We start from the raw sequence: 18,384 nt of genomic DNA on the forward strand, positions 1-18,384 counted from the left end.
AGAACAGTATGGCTGTGCTTTCGTTTTGCTGGTAGTTGTATGCCTTCAGTTCCTCCTGTCTGTGTTACTTATAAAAAATGTACCCTGCGTACTTTGTGGTCAACTGACTTGGCCAGCTTTTGATTTATGCTCTTTGTTATGCTATTATAAAAAGAATCTCTATATCAGTAAAAGATTGCAGCAGCATTGAAACTCATGTGTCTCAGTGTTGTCTGTCGCGCCGAATCCACCTCCCACCTATAAGTCTCATTCTCCCTGGATCGGCCTGCTGAGCCCCCAGTTGGGTGGTCGGCGGCAGTGAACCACCTGAGATGAAATTAGAGTATACTATGAAAGGAAAGGTCTCACCCAAGTAATGAAGTTGAAGGGTTGTCATTCCACACGTGAAGTCTCTGGACACGGTCTGAAGTGAAGCATGTTGAGGTGGCAATCGTTGTGTTGGTATACTATGGTTTTTGTCAGTGTTTTCTTTTTTAAAAAATTTATAATTTCAGGTCGCAGGAGGTGGGATAGTGGGTGGATTTTGGATAAAACCACTTCCTGGACCACTCAGTAGCTTCTTCAGCACTTGGTGTTTCTGTCTGTTCTAAAACATGACAATCTCATATTGTTGGTTTTATTTGCCTTCCCTGATAAAGTGACTTTGAGAATATTTTCAGATGTCTATTGTCCCTGTGAATCTCTTGAGAATATTCTGGCCAGATATTCCTATTTTTGAAGGGATTAACTTTTTTTTTTATTTTTTTATTTAAGAAAGGATTAATTAACAAAACCATAGGGTAGGAGGGGTACAACTCCACACAATTCCCACCGCCCAGTCTCCATATCCCACCCCCTCCCCCGATAGCTTTCCCATTCTCTATCCCTCTGGGAGCATGGACCCAGGGTCATTGAGGGTTGCAGAAGGTAGAAGGTCTGGCTTCTGTAATTGCTTCCTCGCTGAACATGGGCTTTGACTGGTCGGTCCATACTCCCAGTCTGCCTCTCTCTTAGGGATTAACTTTTTAAAAATATATATTGTTTACTTTATTTTTGAGAGATGCAGAGATAGAGAAACACCATAGCAGTGCCCAGCTCTGACTTATGGTGAACCTGGAACTTTAGGGCCTCAGGCATGAGTTTCTTTGCATAACCATTATGCTATCTACCCCTGCACAATGGATTTTTTAATTAATGAATTCTTTATGTATGTCTCAGGTTGCATCTCTCTCTAATCTTTAGTACAGTAATGCTCAAAAGATTGATTTCCATTGAGAATATTTTCATGTGCTTGAAAATTAGTGGAACATCTGAAAGCTTGATGACTTTCTTGGGGTTTTATTTCACTGTGAATTCCTTCATGTCTACAAAGAGGACCAGAATAACAATGTTTTCAACACTGCTTGCATTTATCAAATTTCTCTCCATTCTGAGATATTTCATGTTGACAAAGATGACTCGCTTGAATCAGTGTTTTGCTATTTACTTGCACTGGGTTTCTCTCCACTGTGAGATCTTTCATGTCTCCAAAGAAAATTGACTTCAATGAATGTTTGATTACATTGTTTACATTCATGAGGATTCTTTCTCTCCACTGTGAGTTCTTTCATCTAACTTAAGAGAACTAGAATACAGGAATGCTTTACTTCATTGTTTACATTCATAATGTTTCTTTGCACTGTGACTTCTTTCAATAGTCTGATGACTGAAACAACTGAATGTTTTACTACATTGCTTACATTCATAGGGTTTCTCTCCACTGTGAGTTGATTCATGTGTCCAAAGATGACTGGAACAACTGAATGTTTTACTACGTAGTTTACATTCATAGGGTTTCTCTCCACTGTGAGTTCTTTCATGTGTCTGAAGAGCACTGGATTGCCTGAATGTTTTACTACACTGTTTACATTCATATGGTTTCTTTCCACTATGAATTCTTTCATGTGTCCGAAGAGTACTGGATTGCCAGAATGTTTTACTACACAGTTTACATTCATAGGGTTTCTCTCCACTGTGAATTCTTTCATGTCTCTGAAGGCTACCAGAAAAACTGAATGTTTTAGTACATAGTTTGCATTCATAGGGTTTCTCTCCACTGTGAATTCTTTCATGTGTCTGAAGACTACTGGATTGTCTGAATGTTTTACTACATAGTTTACATTCAAAGGGTTTCTCTTCACTGTGAGTTCCTTCATGTTTCCGAAGATAACTGGATCGCCTGAATGTTTTACTACATAGTTTACATACATAGTGTTTCTTGCCACTGTACATTCTTTCACATTTTTCAAAATGAATAGAATAAGTGAATAATTTGTTGTATACTTCACATTCTTGAGATTTTCTGAATACATCTAAGCATTGTTGCCATCAGGAAGTTCTCAGTACCAAGTGGATTTTTTCATATATTAGAATTTATGATAAAGAATCAAAGTATTTACTCATATTCCTTACATTTATAGAAGATTCAGAGGTATGCATTCACTTGTATCATGAACTGTGATCCCTACAATTATCTAGCTATATTTACTTACATATATCCATTGCAAATATTTTCAAGTGCTTGAAAGTTAGTGGAACATCTGAAAGGTTTATGACTATCTTGGGGTTTTGATTCACTGTGAATCCTTTCATGTCCACAGAGAGGACCAGAATAACAATGGTTTCAACACTGCTTACATTTATCAAATTTCTCTCCATTCTGAGTTATTTCATTTTGACAAAGATGAATGGCTTCAATCAATATTTTGCTGTTTACTTTCATTGGATTTCTCTCCACTGTGAGATCTTTCAGGTATCCAAAGAACATTGACTTAAATGAATGTTTGACTACATTGTTTACATTCATGAAGTTTCTTTCTCTCCACTGTGAGAAACTTTCTTCATGTAACTGAAGAGAAACACTCCATAAATGCTTTACTTCATAGTTTATGTTCATAAGGTTTCTCTCCACTGTGAATTCTTTCATGTGTTCAAAGACTACTAGAACAACTGAATGTTTTACTACAGTTTACATTCATAGGTTTTCTCTCCACTGTGAATTCTTTCATGTGTCCAAAGTCTAATGGAACAACTGAATGTTTTACTAGTTCACATTCATAGGGTTTCTCTCAACTGTGAATTCTTTCATGTCTCTAAAGACTACAGGATGGCCTGAAAGTTTTACCACACTTTACATTTAGAGTTTCTCCACTGTGAATTCTTTCATGTGTCTGAAGATTAGAGGATTGCCTGAATGTTTTACTACATAGTTTGTCAAAGATTAGATGTCCATAGGTGTGGGGCCTCACTTCAGGGCTCTCAATTCTATTCCACTGGTCAGTGTGTCTATTCATGTTCCAGTACCAAGCAGTTTTGATGACAATGGCCCTATAATACAATTTGAGATCTGGGATTGTGATGCCTCTGTTTCTGTTCTTTTGTCTCAAGATTGTTTTGGCAATTCTAGGTCTTTTCTGGTTCCAGATAAACATTTGTAGCATTTTTTTTCTATTCTACTAAAAAATGTACTTGGGATCTTGATGGGGATAGCATTAAATCTGTAGATGGCTCTGGGTAGTATATTCATTTTGATGATGTTAATTCTACCAACCCATGAACATGGAATATCTTTCCGCTTCTTTGTGTCTTTTTCAATTTCCTTGAGTAGTGACTCATAATTTTCAGTATACAAGTCTTTCACTTCTTTGGTTAGGTTTACTCCTAGATATTTTGTTTTGTTTTGTTTTTCTTTTTCCTCCTCCAGGGTTATTGCTGGGCTCGGTGCCTGCACCATGAATCCACCGCTCCTGGAGGCCATTTTTTCCCCCCTTTTGTTGCCCTGTTGTAGCTTCGTTGTGGTTATTATTATTGCCCTTGTTGATGCAATTCGTTGTTGGATAGGACAGAGAGAAATGGAGAGAGGAGGGGAAGACAGAGAAGGGGAGAGAAATATAGACACCTGCAGACAAGCTTCACCGCCTGTGAAGCGACTCCCCTGCAGGTGGGGAGTCGGGGGCTCAAACCGGGATCCTTACGCCGGTCCCTGTGCTTTGCGCCACATGCGCTTAACCCACTGCGCCACCGCCCGACCCCCTTAGATATTTTATTGTTTTTGTTGCTATAGTAAATTTCTGGATTTCAATTTCTTATAGCTTAGTGTTTGCATAGAGGAATGCCACTGACTTTTGAATGTTAATTTTGTAGCCTGACACCTTACTGTATTGCCTGATGATTTCCAAAAGCTTCTTGCTGGATTCCTTAGGTTTTTCTGTGTATACTATCATGTCATCTGCAAATAGGGAGAGTTTGATTTCTTCTCTTCCAATCTGTATTCCTTTAATTCCTTGCTCCTGCCTGATTACCATGGCAAGAACTTTCAACACTATGTTGAATAGTAATGGTGATAGTGGGCATCCCTGTCTAGCACCTGATCTGAGTGGAAATGCTTCCAGTTTTTCACCATTGAGAATGATGTTGGCTGTATATTTGCTATATATAGACTCCACTATCTTCATGAATTTTCCATCTATTCCCATTTTTGTAGTGTTTTGATCATAAAGGGATGTTGTATTTTGTCAAAAGATTTCTCTGCATCTATTGATATGACCATGTGGTTTTTGGTCTTGCTTTTGTTGATGTAGTGGATCGCATTGATTGATTTACATATATTAAACCAACCTTGCATGCCTGGGATAAGCCCCACTTGGTCATGATGAACAATCTTTTTGATATACTGCTGTATCCGGTTGGCTAGAATTTTGTTCAGTATTTTAGCATCTATGTTCATCAGAGATATTGATCTGTAGTTTTCTTTTTTGGTTGTGTCCCTGTTTGTTTTTGGTATCAGAGTGATGTTGACTTCATAGAAGCTGGCATGGAGTATTCCAGTGTCTTCAGTCTTCTGGAAGACTTTTAAAAGTAGAGGTATTAGTTCTTCTTTTAAGGTTTTGTAGAATTCATTTGTAATACCATCTGGTCCAGTGTCAGGCTGGCTTTGCGAGAGGAGACAGATGACCAGGGATTCATGGTTGAGCCGTACGCAGTATCTCTTTATTCATGCAGGACGCAGCGCAATCTAAGCTGAGCTTGACTGAAACTAACACAACTACCAACTAACTAAAACGAACAATGTTGTCCTTACATACTTTCCAAGTAGGGTGTAAACAAGATGTGACATACAGAGGGTGGAGAGGAAAGTGACTGGTGAAAATCAGGGTGTGACAAGGAGGGGGCGGAGCAGGCAAGAATTCTATCACTGAACCACCAATGCCCTGGAGGGAGGGTGGGGCTTTATGTAAATGTAAAAGTTATTTATGTAAATAGACCGCAGCAGTGGTTATGTAAATAGAATACAGTAGTTATGTAAATAGAATACAGTGTTAAGCAGCGGGTATTAAACTAATGAAACAGAAGGGGTTTTTAGAAGCATACCAACAGTCCAGGACCTTTATTTTTGGGGAGATTTTTGATAACTGTTTCAATTTCATTAGCTGTGATGGGCCTGTTCATGTTATCCATTTCCTCTTGACTTAGTTTTGGAAGTTGGTAGGTATCTAGGAAATCGTCCATTTCTTCCAGGTTCTCTAGCTTGGTGGCATATAGTTGTTCATAGAAGCCTCACATGATATGTTGAATTTCTGCAGTGTCTGTTGTAATATCTCCTCTTTCATTTACTATCCGATTAATTTGGGTCTTCTCCCTTTTTTGTTTTGTGAGTCTGCCTAATGGTTTGTCGATTTTGTTCACTCTTTCAAAGAACCATCATTTACATTTGTTGATCTTTTGTATGGTTTTCTTATTCTCAATGTTAATTATTTCTGCCCTAACTTTAGTGATTTCTGTCATTCTGGTTGCTTTAGGGTTCCTTTTTTCTTCTTCTTCTAGGTCTTTAAGATGTGCAATCAGGCTGTTTATTTGTGCTTTTTCTTGTTTCCTAAGTGTGCTTGTATAGCTATGAACTTCCCTCTCAGTACTGCCTTAGCTGTGTCCCAAATATTTTGATAGCTTGTGTCTTCATTTTCATTGAACTCTCGAAACATTTTGATTTCTTCCTTGATTTCCTCTTTGACCCAGAGATTAAGAAGTGTACTGTTGAGCTTCCACATTTTGGGACTATTACTAATCTTTTGTTGATTGTTAATTGTTAGTTTAGTTCCACTGTGGTCTGAGAAGATGCTTGGGATGATTTCAATGCTCTTGAATTTGCTGATACTGTCTTAACATATGTGGCCTAACATATGGTCTATCCTTGAGAATGACCCATGTGGATTTGAGTAAAATGTGTATTCCAGTTTCTTGGGATGAATGACTCTGAAAATGTCCAATAGTTCTAGTTTATCTATCTCTTCATTTAGCTCCTTTATGTCTTTATTGATTTTCTGCCTGGATGATCAGTCAAGTTGAGAGAGTGGGGTGTTGAAGTCCCCTTCTATGACTGTGTTGCTGTTAATATATTGCTTTACCTCTTTCAGTAGACGTTTGATGTATTTAGATGGTTTCTTATTGGGTACATAGATGTTAATAATTGTTAAGTCCTCTTGATTGACTGATCCTTAAGCATTAAGTAGTGTCCATTCCTATATTTTTATTCTTATCTATTTTAAAGTCTATTGTGTCAGACATGAGACTAGCTGTTCCTGCCTTATTTTGTGGGCCATTGGCTTGTATGATAGGTTTCCATCCTTCCACTTTAAGTCTATGTTTGTCTTGTTGAGTTAGGTGGGTTTCCTGTAGACAGCATATTGTTGGATTGTGTTTTCTGATCTATCTTCCTACTCTGTGTCTTTTAATAGGTGAATTCAGGCCATTGACATTTATTGATATCAAAGATTAAAGATATTTTAACGCCATTCTTGTAGAATTTTAGAGTGTTCTGATATATGTCCTATTTATGATGGTCAGACTGTTTATAGGAGACCTTTCAGAACTTCTTTCAGGGTAGGCTTGGTGATAGTTGATTCCTTCAACTGTTGCTTGTCTGAGAAGGTTTTGATGCCTCCATCTAGTCTGAATGACAGTCTAGCAGGATATAGTATTCTTGGTTGAAAGCCTTTCTCATTGAGCACTCGATAGCTATCTTGCCATTCTCTTTTGGCCTGTAGTGTTTGTGTGAAGTCTGCTGCTGATCTTATGGATCTTATGGGTTTTCCTCTGTAGGTGACTGTTTTTCTCTTGCAGCCTTCAGGATCCTTTCTTGATCCTTATTCCTTTCCATTCTAAATATGATGGGTCTTGGTGTCTTTAAGTCTGGGTTAATTCTGTTTGGGACCCTCTAGGCTTCTTGAATCTTTATGTCTTTGATGTTGTCTAGACTAAGAAGTTTTCAGCTATTATGGCCTGAAGAATGCTTTCTTCCTCTCCCTCTCTTTCTTCCTCTGGTAAGCCAATAATGTGTATATTGTTTCTTTTGAAGTCATCCCATTGGTCTCTGTTGTTGTTTTCAGCATCTCTTAAACTCTTTTTGAGATCTCTTACTCTTTTTTAGTTGTCTCTAATTCATCCTCGAACTTGCTAATTCTCTCTTCAGCTTCATTGATTCTATTCTCTTTGCCCTCTACTGTTTTCTGGAGTTGATCTATTTTGTTTCCCTGTTCTGATACTGTTTTAGCTTATTCATCTAGTTGTGTTCTTAGCTCAGCTATTTCAGCTTTCAGCTCTCTAATAACCTTGAGATAGTTTTTCTTCCAGAGTCTCATTTGTTGTTCCTGTATTTCTGATTACAATTCTTTCAAACTCTACTCACTCCTGTGATTATTTCCTTAGCTAATGTTTGGATGTTGACCTCGTTATTTTGTGCTTCACCCTTTGGGGGGCTTTTAGCTGGACTGTTGTCCTGGCTCATTTCTCCAATATTTCTTCTTGTTGGTTTACCCATTTTATATATTATGTTATGAGTTCCCTCTCTTAGTACTTTTCAAATTACTGATCACTATTTCCTGTATTGACTTGTGTCCAAGTAAGGTAATTAAAGGGTTCACAGTGGTGAACAGTTGTTCACAGTGGTGAACAGTTGTTTCAACAGTATTTTAATCCCTGAGTTGGAGCTCAGTGATATAAAAGACTCTTTTTTTTCTTCTCTGTAGACTATGGGAGCCTGAGGGCTTCTAACTATAAGTAGGCTTCTTAACTTAATCACTGACTCCTAACCAAGAGATAAGGCAGGGTGTGGCAGAGATATTCCGGTGGTTATGCAATGAGACTTTCACAGCCCCACAGCTATGCCACCAAGGTATAGGTCTTCTCCTGAATTTCCTGGTTAGATCTCTGTTCCCTGGTGTCCCTCCCTGCTGCTGCTCCAGATTTTGAGGACAGTAGCAATGGAGACTCAGAGTTGCAGTTGGTGAGTCTCTGGGGAGTCCTCTCCTCCCTTCAGCTGTCCCCTTGTTGATGGAACAAACTGGAGGTGGTGTCTTAACTGATAAACTGCCGGACTGCTTCCAGCCACTTAGTCTCTCCCTAGGCTCCTCTCTGTCACCAGCAATGTGTGTTTTCAGTCACCGGTGATTTGGTGAGTTTCTGTAGTCGTTCTAGTCCTGTCTTGTTTCAGTCCCAGGTGGTCTCCTTTGGTATTCCTAGTTGATCTGGGAGAGGAGAGGAGAGGAGAGGAGAGAAACAGATCTGCTGTTGCTGGTAGCCCTGCCTCTGGAAGTTTCCTAGCATCTTCCTTTTAAATTCTTAACTAGCTGGGCATTCCACAACACTACTGTTGATGTCATCTATGATGTCACAAAGGATCGCGGCCATCAACATTGCAACCCACAGATTGAGCAGGAAGCCATTTTTCCCTTTTTTTGCTCTTGTTATTTATTGTGTTGTTATTGCTGTCATTATTGTTGGCTAGGACAGAGAGAAATGGAGAGAGAAAGGGAAGACAGAGAGGGGGAGAGAAAGACAGACACCTGCAGACCTGCCTGCTTCAGCACCTGTCAGGCAACCCCCCCACATGTGGAAAGTCAGGGGCTGGAACCAGGATCCTTAGTCTAGTCCTTACTCTTTGCTCCACTGCGCTACCACCCAGCCCTCCTCTCCTCTCCCTTAGAGTGAAAGTGTTCTCAATTTGGATGTCATCAACACTCCTCTCAACAGCCTACCAGCACCCCATTAACTAGTCAAATTGCCTCACATTTGTCTGATCTGACGCCACTGGCTGGGCTTCCCCACAGCCCGTCTCCTCTACCATGGCTAACTCCCCACCTACCCAGCTGCCCAGCCTGTCTCTAGACAATTCTAGGTGTGGTAGACATCAAATAGACTCCATAGCTCTATTCTCTTAGTTCTTTCATCTCCCCCCATGCATAAGCACCCCTCCCTGAGACTCCACAGAAAAGTTTCCAACATGTTACTTCATAGCAATAACTCTAGAAGCCTGATTTTATGGAAGCTCTTAGTCACCATCTTCTCTGTGTCTATTTATGACTCAGGAACAGTTGAAAAATGGATAGATCAAATAGGACAAAGTAAACGGACTGTGAGTAATCATAAGGAGAGCTATTTACCTGCACTGTTTTTGTTTTCTTAACAAAACTATGCTGAGTTCTGAGTTATAGTGGCTTTGAGGACTGAAACATGTTACACTGAGTCTCAAGCATGAACTTTAGTTCTATAACTGCTATGTTAACTCACTGACCCCAAATATGCCCCAGACACATGGTATCACTTAAAAATTCTTTTGAATATGGGCCCCAGATTAAATTGATGGGGTTTACAGTAGACAATATTTATACACCTTTCCCATATTTGGGAGTTACTCTCTTCCCTGATCCAGCTTTCTAGCCCTTTTTTCAGTCATGATATCACCAACCTAGACAATAACTTGGGTCCACCTGTATATCAGATGTCAGGCTCAGAAGAAAAATAACAAAACCTAGTATAATCATGGTTCCTTTGGAATACAACAAATATAGGCCAACTAACTATCTAAAAATGGATACCTCCAAATCTTCATCTGCACTATTCCAGCCTTTAGGTTCATAATTAGTCAACAATTTGTTTGGCTTTATATGTCAACTCTTCTCAGCCACCAGGTTCCAGATGCTACCTCCTCGGCCATAGTTGTCATTGCCACCAAATCCACCTCCACAGCCACCACCAAAGTTTCCAGAACCACTTTGTCCTCTTTGGCTGGATGAGGCTGTTGCCATCTCTTGCTGTGATAAGGCTTTCCTTGCTTCACAGTTGTGGCCACTCATAGTATGGTATTTCTGAATGACAGTCTTGTCGGCAGAATCATGGTCATCAAAGGTTACAAAAGCAAAGCCTCTCCTTAGGCCACTGCCCTGGTCAGTCATGATTTCAGTAACTTCAGTTTTCCCATAGTGTTCAAAATAATCTCTTAGATGGTGTTTTTCAGTGTCTTCTTTAGTGCCATCCACAAAAATCTTTTTCACAGTTAAGTGGGTGCCAGGTGGTTGAGAATCTTCTCTGGAGACGGCTCTCTTTGTTTCCATGACTCTCCCATCCACCCTGTGTGACCTCGCATTCATGGCAGCACCCACCTCCTCTATGGTGGCACAAGGGACAAAACTGAAACCCCTGGAGCGCTTGGTGTTTGAGTCTCATAACCACACAGTCTGTGAGAGCTCCCCACTGCTCAGAATGGCCTCTCAGACTCTCATCAGTCGTTTCAAAGCTCAAGCTTCCGATGAAGAGCTTCCGCAGCTGTTCTCCAAAGTGCCAGGTTCAATCCCCTGTACCACCAGAAGCCAAAGCTGAGCAGTATTCTAGTAAAACAAACAAAGAAATATATAAATACAATGGGCAGGGAAGAGACCATAATGGTTATTTATGTAAACAAACTCTAGTGACTTAGTGTCCAAATATCAGGTTTAATCCTTTGCACCAGCATAATTAGAGGTGAGCATTTTTTGCTAAGAAAAAAAAAGTGGAGCTGGGTCATGGTGCACCTAGTTGGGTGCACAAGTAACAGTGCAAGGACCCAGTTTTCAGCTCCAGGGCCTCACTGCAGGGAGAAAGCTTTGCACGTGGTGAAGCAGGGCTGCAGGTGTCTCTCTGCATCTCTCCCTCCCTATCTCCCTTCCCCTCTTGATTTCTGGCCGTCTCTGTTCAATAAATGAATGCAGATAATTTAAGTCTCCTGTTGTAACATGTGCGCTCAATAAGGCCCCCAGTCTCAATATCTCTTTCTTGATCCAAAATAAATACAAATCAATAAAAAAGCAAACAGCTTAGATTGTTCTCATGTCACCGTCGGGGCCAGAGCAGCTCACTCATTCATTATCTAGAGCTTCAGGTTCCTTAAAATCCACAAGAAGCCGACCCTCAAGCACCAGGCTAGAGCGGCAGCACTGGGCTACAGGGCAGAAACATCTGTTTCCGGGAGCGTCAGCTTAGGCCAGCCGCACGGGCTGCTGGGACTTGTAGTTCGCACGGCTCTTCTCCCGCGGCTGACGGCGAGGCGGCGGACTACAGCTCCCGTCAGGCCAAGCGGCTCCAGCGGGGTCCTGCACACGCGCGGCTGGGCGGCCGGTTCGCCTTGCTGTAGCTGCGAGTCAGCCGTGCAGAGTCGGTTGTGCTGAGGCGTCAGGTCAGTGGCAGCTGGTGGGTGTCGGGTGGCGGCGGGAGCCGGGCGAGGCCTCGGCGTGACCCGGCCTTAAAGACCTGGGGCTCTGCGTGTGTCGGGGAGGTGCGCTAGCCTCGCCTCTGGCTATTCTGCGCCGCCTCCCTGCTGGTCTGGGTCCCGCTTTCCCTCGCCCCGCTTTGGGGCCCGGGGAGGTGCGGGGCCCGCGGGGGCGCGGCGTGAGCCGCTGGGGCGGGCGCAGGGTGTCCCGGGCAGGCTCCGGCAGGGCTCCGGCGGGCGACCGGCGGCGCGGACCCGAGGCGGGGAGCGGCGCTGAGAGCGGCGGCCTCTGGCCTTGGCCACTGGTGGACCGGCGCGTGTGCGCAGGCGCGGAGCTGCGGTTCCCGAGTGCGCGCGGCGCCTGCGCGGTTGTGCGGCTGCAGGTGGCCGCCCTCTGCTTGTCTGCAGCCGCTGGGGACCAGGGCCAGGCGGGACTGGCATGCTGGAGCTGGTCCCGCTGCAGGATCCTGTGCAGCGACTCTCCGGCCGCCTCACGTGCTGCAGTGCGGCTTAACCCCCTGCACTACTGTCTGACCCCCCCCTTTTTTTTAAAATAATTTCTTTATTGGGGAATTAATGCTTTACATTCAACATTAAATACAATAGTTTGAACATGCATAACATTCCCCAGATTCCCATTTAACAATACAACCCCCACTATTTCATTCATCATCTTTCATGGACCTGTATTCTCCCCACCTACCCACCCACCCCAGAGTCTTTTACTTTGGTGTAATACTCCAATTCCATTTCAGGTTTGACTTGTGTTTTTTTTTCTGGTCTTGTTTTTCAACTTCGGCCTGAGAGTGAGATCAACCCATATTCATCTTTCTGTTTCTGACTTATTTCACTCAACATGATTTTTTCAAGGTCCATCCAAGATCGGCTGAAAACGGTGAAGTCACCATTTTTTACAGCTGAGTAGTATTCCATTGTGTATCTAGACCACAACTTGCTCAGCCACTCATCTGTTGTTGGACACCTGGGTTGCTTCCAGGATTTGGCTATTACAAATTGTGCTGCCAAGAACATATGTGTACACAGATCTTTTTGGATGGGTGTGTTGGGTTCCTTAGGATATATTATCCCCAGGAGAGGAATTGCAGGGTCATAGGGTAGGTCCATTTCTAGCCTTCTGAGAGTTCTCCAGACTGTTCTCCACAGAGGTTGGACCCATTGACATTAACACCAGCAGTGTAGGAGGGTTCCTTTGACCCCACACCCTCTCCAGCATTTGCTGCTGTTACCTTTTCTGATGTATGACATTCTCACAGGAGTGAAGTGATATCTCATTGTTGTCTTGATTTGCATTTCTCTGACAATCAGAGACTTGGAGCATTTTTTCATGTGTTTCTCAGCCTTTTGGATCTCTTCTATGGTGAACATTCTGTCCAAGTCCTCCCCCCATTTTTGGATGGGGTTATTTGTTGTCTTGTTGTTGAGTCTGGCAAGCTCTTTATATATATTGGTTATTAAACTCTTATCTGATGTATGGCATGTAAAGATCTTCTCCCATTATGTGAGGGGTCTCTTGGTTTGGGTAGTGGTTTCTTTTGCTGTGAAGAAGCTTTTTAATTTGATGTAGTCCCATAGGTTTATACTTGCCTTAGTCTTCCTTGTAATTGGATTCGTTTCATTGAAAATGTCTTTAAAATTTATGTGGAAAAAAGTTCTGCCAATATTTTCCTCTAAGTATCTGATAGTTTCTGGTCTAACATCCAAGTCCTTGATCCACTTGGAATTTACTTTTGTATTTGGTGAAATACAGTGATTCAGTTTCATTCTTCTGCATGTTTCAACCCATTGTTTCCAACACCATTTGTTGAAGAGACTCTGCTTTCCCCATGTAATAGTCTCCTTATTTGCAGATGACATGATAGTATACATGGAAAAACCTAAGGAATCCAGCAAGAAGCTTTTGGAAATCATCAGGCAATAAAGTAAGGTGTCAGGCTACAAAATTAACATTCAAAAATCAGTGGCATTCCTCTATGCAAACACTAAGTTAGAAGAAAATGAAATCCAGAAATCAGTTCCTTTTTCTATAGCAACAAAAACAATAAAATATCTAGGAGTAAACCTAACCAAAGAAGTGAAAGACTTGTATACTGAAAATTATGAGTCACTACTGAAAGAAATTGAAAAAGACACAAAGAAGTGGAAAGATATTCCATGTTCATGGGTTGGAAGAATGAACATCATCAAAATGAATATACTACCCAGAGCCATCTACAAATTTAATGCTATCCCCATCAAGATCCCAAGCACATTTTTTAGGAGAATAGAAAAAATGCTACAAATGTTTATCTGGAACCAGAAAAGACCTAGAATTGCCAAAACAATCTTGAGACAAAAGAACAGAACCGGAGGCATCACACTCCCAGATCTCAAACTGTATTATAGGGCCATTGTCATCAAAACTGCCTGGTACTGGAACATGAACAGACACACTGACCAGTGGAATAGAATTGAGAGCCCAGAAATGAGGTCCCACACGTTTGGACATCTAATCTTTGACAAAGGGGCCCCCCCCTTTTTTTTTAAGCAGAGCACTGTTCAACTCTGGCTTATGGTGGTGTAGGGATTGCATCTGGGACTTCAGAGCCTCAGGCATGAGTCTCTTTGCATAATAACTATTGTGCTAGCTATCCCCACCCTTCTCTGCAACTTTCTATGAATTTTTACTAACTGCTTTGAAAACTGGCACAAAGAATTAGAAATATTTCTAAGACATTTTACTCTTGTCTAATATTAATACTAAATGTGGGAGTTCTTCACAGCTTTAGAAATTGTCCTAAGGATAGACCGAAAAATGACCCTGATATTACTGAATTAAATAGAGTAAAGAATTCTGCCAATGGAGACCTAGGCTGTTAGTTTATAAGTGCTGCAGTTCTCATTTTATTGACACCAGATGGCGCTGATACCACGTCACACTCCAACATCACACTCTTACCTTAAAATAAGTTATTGAAATGCAGTTTTAAAATCTTGGTATCCTGACATCAAATTCTTTTATTTATTTATTTATTTATTTATTTATCTAAGAAAGGAGACATTAAGAAACTCATACGATGGGGGGGTACAACTCCACACAATTCCCACCACCCAATCTCCATATCCCATCCCCTCCCCAATAGCTTTCCCATTCTCTATCCCTCTGGGTGCATGGACCCAGGGTCGTTGTGGGTTGCAGAAGGTAGAACCTGGTGCCTGAAGAGAGAGTTAACATACAAAGCCAAACAAGTTGTTGGAGTATCATGCACCCAAAGCTTGGAATAGTGGAGATGAAGTGTTGGGGGGTACTCACTGCAAACTCTAGTGTACTACTGCTTTCAGGTATATATTTGCCCTAGTTTATGGATGGATACATGTGAACATATGCTCTATCTCCTGGAACCTGGTCTATATCTAGGTTTTGTTAGGAAGTGAACCACCTGGGATGGAATTAGAGAATACTATGAAAGGAAAGGTCTCACCCAAGTGAAGCTGAAGGGTTGTTGTTCCACACCTGAAGTCTCTGGACACAGTCTGAAGTGAAGCATGCTCGGGTGGCACTCGTTGCGTTGCTGACATCAAACTCTTATATTTGCAGATGTATCCCAAAAACCTCAGTATAAGACAGGGAGGTGTGCAGATAAGGTCACGACAAATGATGTCCTCAGGTTGACGAAGCTGGTCCAGGCAGAGTTCTGGTTTGGATGGGTCCTGGGTCTGGTCCAGATCTGGTCCTGGTTCTTGTCCTGATCTTGCCCTGTGCTGGCCCACGTAGCTGGTCTGAGTTCTTTCCTGGGTCTGTTCCGGGAATCTGCAGACACCTCCGTGATTGCCATGGGATATGCCGGATGGGGGCTCCTGAACTTACAGTCTAGCAGGCAGTTCAAAAGTTGCTATCCATGTCCAAAATCCTGGGGTTTTATCCCTGAGTTAGGCTGGGGTGTGAATTAGGTCATATCCAGCCAGTGATAATTGGGGTCTTCCTGACATGTAGGTCTAACTTTATTAGACGATACAGATGGAGGGCCTGCCCTGCACAGGACTTTATATTATGCTGGTGTAAGGGGCATTTCAGAGAACTCAGGGGCCACATTGAGCTTGCCCTGCACAAGACGTCATCTTATGCCAGCCTGCAGGGGCATTTCAAAGAACTAAGGGGCCGCATAAGACTTGCCCTGCACGGAACTTTATCTTACGCCAGTGCAGGGGCCTTTCAGGGTGTTTATCCTGCATAGGACTTATCTATGCAGGCCTGCAGGACTTGGGGGCCAAGTTTTTAAGTCTTATCTTTCACTTTCCTTTGTCACTTAAAACTCAAGAGTATTTTAGCACTTTAATTTTAACAATGTTTCATCACTCATAAGCATTTGAACATTTCAAACTCAAAATAATATTCTCACACTTGAATATTCACTTTAACTCTAACACTCTAAACTGAAATAACCCTAATATTTCCAACCTATTTAAACATTTCACACTCAAAGGAATACTTTCACACTTAATATTCTCACACTTCTCCCTTTTTTGTTTTGTGAGTCTGGCTAAAGGTTTGTCGATTTTGTTTATTCTTTCGAAGAACCAACATTTGCTTTCATTGATCTTTTGTATGGTTTTCCTATTCTCAATGTTATTTATTTCTGCCCTAACTTTAGTGATTTCTGTCCTTCTGGTTGCTTTAGGATTCCTTTGTTGTTCTTCTTCTAGGTCTTTAAGATGTGCAATCAGGCTGTTTATTTGTGCCTTTTCTTGTTTCCTAATGTGTGCTTGTATACCTATGAACTTCCCTCTTAGTGCTGCTTTAACTGTGTCCCAAATATTTTGATAGCTTGTGTCTTCATTTTCATTGAACTCTCGAAACATTTTGATTTCTTCCTTGATTTCCTCTTTGACCCAGAAGTTGTTAAGAAGTGTACTGTTGAGCTTCCACATTTTGGCACTGTTACTAATCTTTTGTTGATTGTTAAGTGTTAGTTTAATTCCACTGTGGTCTGAGAAGATGCTTGGGATGATTTCAGTGCTCTTGAATTGGCTGAATTGAATTGTCTTTGCTCTTGAATTGTCTTTGTGGCCTAACATATGGTCTATCCTTGAGAATGACCCATGTGGATTTGAGTAAAATGTGTATTCCAGTTTCTTGGGATGAATGACTCTGAAAATGTCCAATAGTTCTAGTTTATCTATCTCTTCATTTAGCTCCATTATGTCTTTACGGATTTTCTTCCTGGATGATCTATCAAGTTGAGATAGTGGGGTGTTGAAGTCCCCTACTATGATTGTGTTACTGTTAATATATTGCTGTAGCTCTTTCAGTAGAAGTTTGATGTATTTAGATGGCTTCTCATTGGGTGCATAGATATTAATAATTGTTAAGTCCTCTTGATTGACTGATCCTCTGAGCATTAAGTAGTGTCCATTCCTATCTTTTTAAATCTTATCTATTTTTAAAGTCTATCATGTCAGATAAGAGAATAGCTAGCTGTTCCTGCCCATTTGTGTGGGCCATTGGCTTGTATGATAGTTTTCCATCCTTTCACTTTAAGTCTGTGTTTGTCTTGTTGAGTTAGGTGAGTTTCCTGTAGACAACATATTGTTGGGTTGTGTTTTCTGATCCATCTTCCTACTCTGTGTCTTTTAATAGGTGAATTCAGGCCATTGACATTTATTGATATCAAAGATTGAAGATATTTTAACGCCATTCTTGTAGAGTTTTAGAGTGTTTTGATATTTGTCCTATTTGTGGTGGTCTGGTTGTTTATAGGAGACCTTTCAGAACTTCTTTCAGGGCAGGCTTGGTGATGGTTGCTTCCTTCAACTGTTGCTTGTCTGAGAAGGTTTTGATGCTTCCATCTAGTCTGAATGACAGTCTAGCAGGATATAGTATTCTTGGCTGAAAGCCTTTCTCATTGAGCACTCGATAGATATCTTGCCATTCTCTTCTGGCCTGTAGTGTTTGTATGGAGAAGTCTGCTGCTAATCTTATGGGTTTTCCTTAGTAGGTGACTCTTTGTTTTTCTCTTGCAGCCTTCAGGATCCTTTCTTTATCCTTCTTCCTTTCCATTCTAAGTATGACATGTCTTGGTGTCTTTAGGTCTGGGTTAATTCTGTTTGGGACCCTCTGGGCTTCTTGAATCTTTATGTCTTTGGTGTTGTCTAGACTAGAGAAATTTTCAGCTATTATGGCCTGGAGAATGCTTTCTTCCTCTCCTTCTCTTTCTTCCTCTGGTAAGCCAATAATGCGTATATTGTTTCTTTTGAAGTCATCCCATAGGACTCTGTTGTTGTTTTCAGCATCTCTTAAACTCTTTTTCAGATCTCTTACTTCTTTTTTAGTTGTCTCTAATTCATCCTCAATCTTGCTAATTCTGTTTTCACCCTCAGATTCTATTCTCTCTGCCCTCTACTGCTTTCTGGAGTTCATCTATTTTGTTGCCCTGCTCTGATACTGTTTTAGCTTGTTCAGCTAGTTGCCTTCTTAGCTCAGCAATTTCAGCTTTCAGCTCTCTAATAACCATGAGGTAATTAGAATTTTCTTCCATATTCTCATTTGTTGTTCCTGCATTTCTTATTACAATTTTTTCAAATTCTTTACTCCTGTTATTATTTCCTTAGCTAATGTTTGGATGTTGAACTCGTTGTTTTGTGCTTCACCTTCTGGAGGACTTTTAGCTGGACTCTTGTCCTGGTTCGAGTCTCCAATATTTTTTCTTGTTGTTTTAACCATTTTATATATTATGTTATGAGTTCCCTTTATCAGTACTTTTCAAATTATTGATCACTATTGCCTGGATTGACTTGTGTCTAAGTAAGTTAATTAAAGGGTTTACGTGGTGGAAGTTAACAGTTTTTGAATCCCT

General features: G+C 41.2%; 1 protein-coding gene and 1 pseudogene across 2 annotated transcripts in view; one reads left to right on the forward strand and one right to left on the reverse strand.

Moving 5' to 3' along the window:
* Window positions 1-18,384, forward strand: part of LOC107523087 (zinc finger protein 709-like) — a 424,510-nt gene that overhangs the window by 385,298 nt on the left and 20,828 nt on the right. The window contains exon 1 of one of the 2 annotated variants that reach the window (XM_060205025.1): window positions 11,057-11,500. The exons of the other annotated variant lie outside the window; for it this stretch is intronic. The gene's annotated coding sequence lies outside the window, so the exon portion shown is untranslated. Of the gene's footprint in view, window positions 1-11,056; window positions 11,501-18,384 lie in introns of those variants that run through there. 2 annotated transcript variants of the gene reach the window in all.
* Window positions 9,723-10,729, reverse strand: LOC103122937 (heterogeneous nuclear ribonucleoprotein A1-like; annotated as a pseudogene).

The sequence above is a fragment of the Erinaceus europaeus genome, chromosome 13 (assembly GCF_950295315.1).
Source record: "Erinaceus europaeus chromosome 13, mEriEur2.1, whole genome shotgun sequence".
In the NCBI taxonomy this organism is placed as follows: domain Eukaryota; kingdom Metazoa; phylum Chordata; class Mammalia; order Eulipotyphla; family Erinaceidae; genus Erinaceus; species Erinaceus europaeus.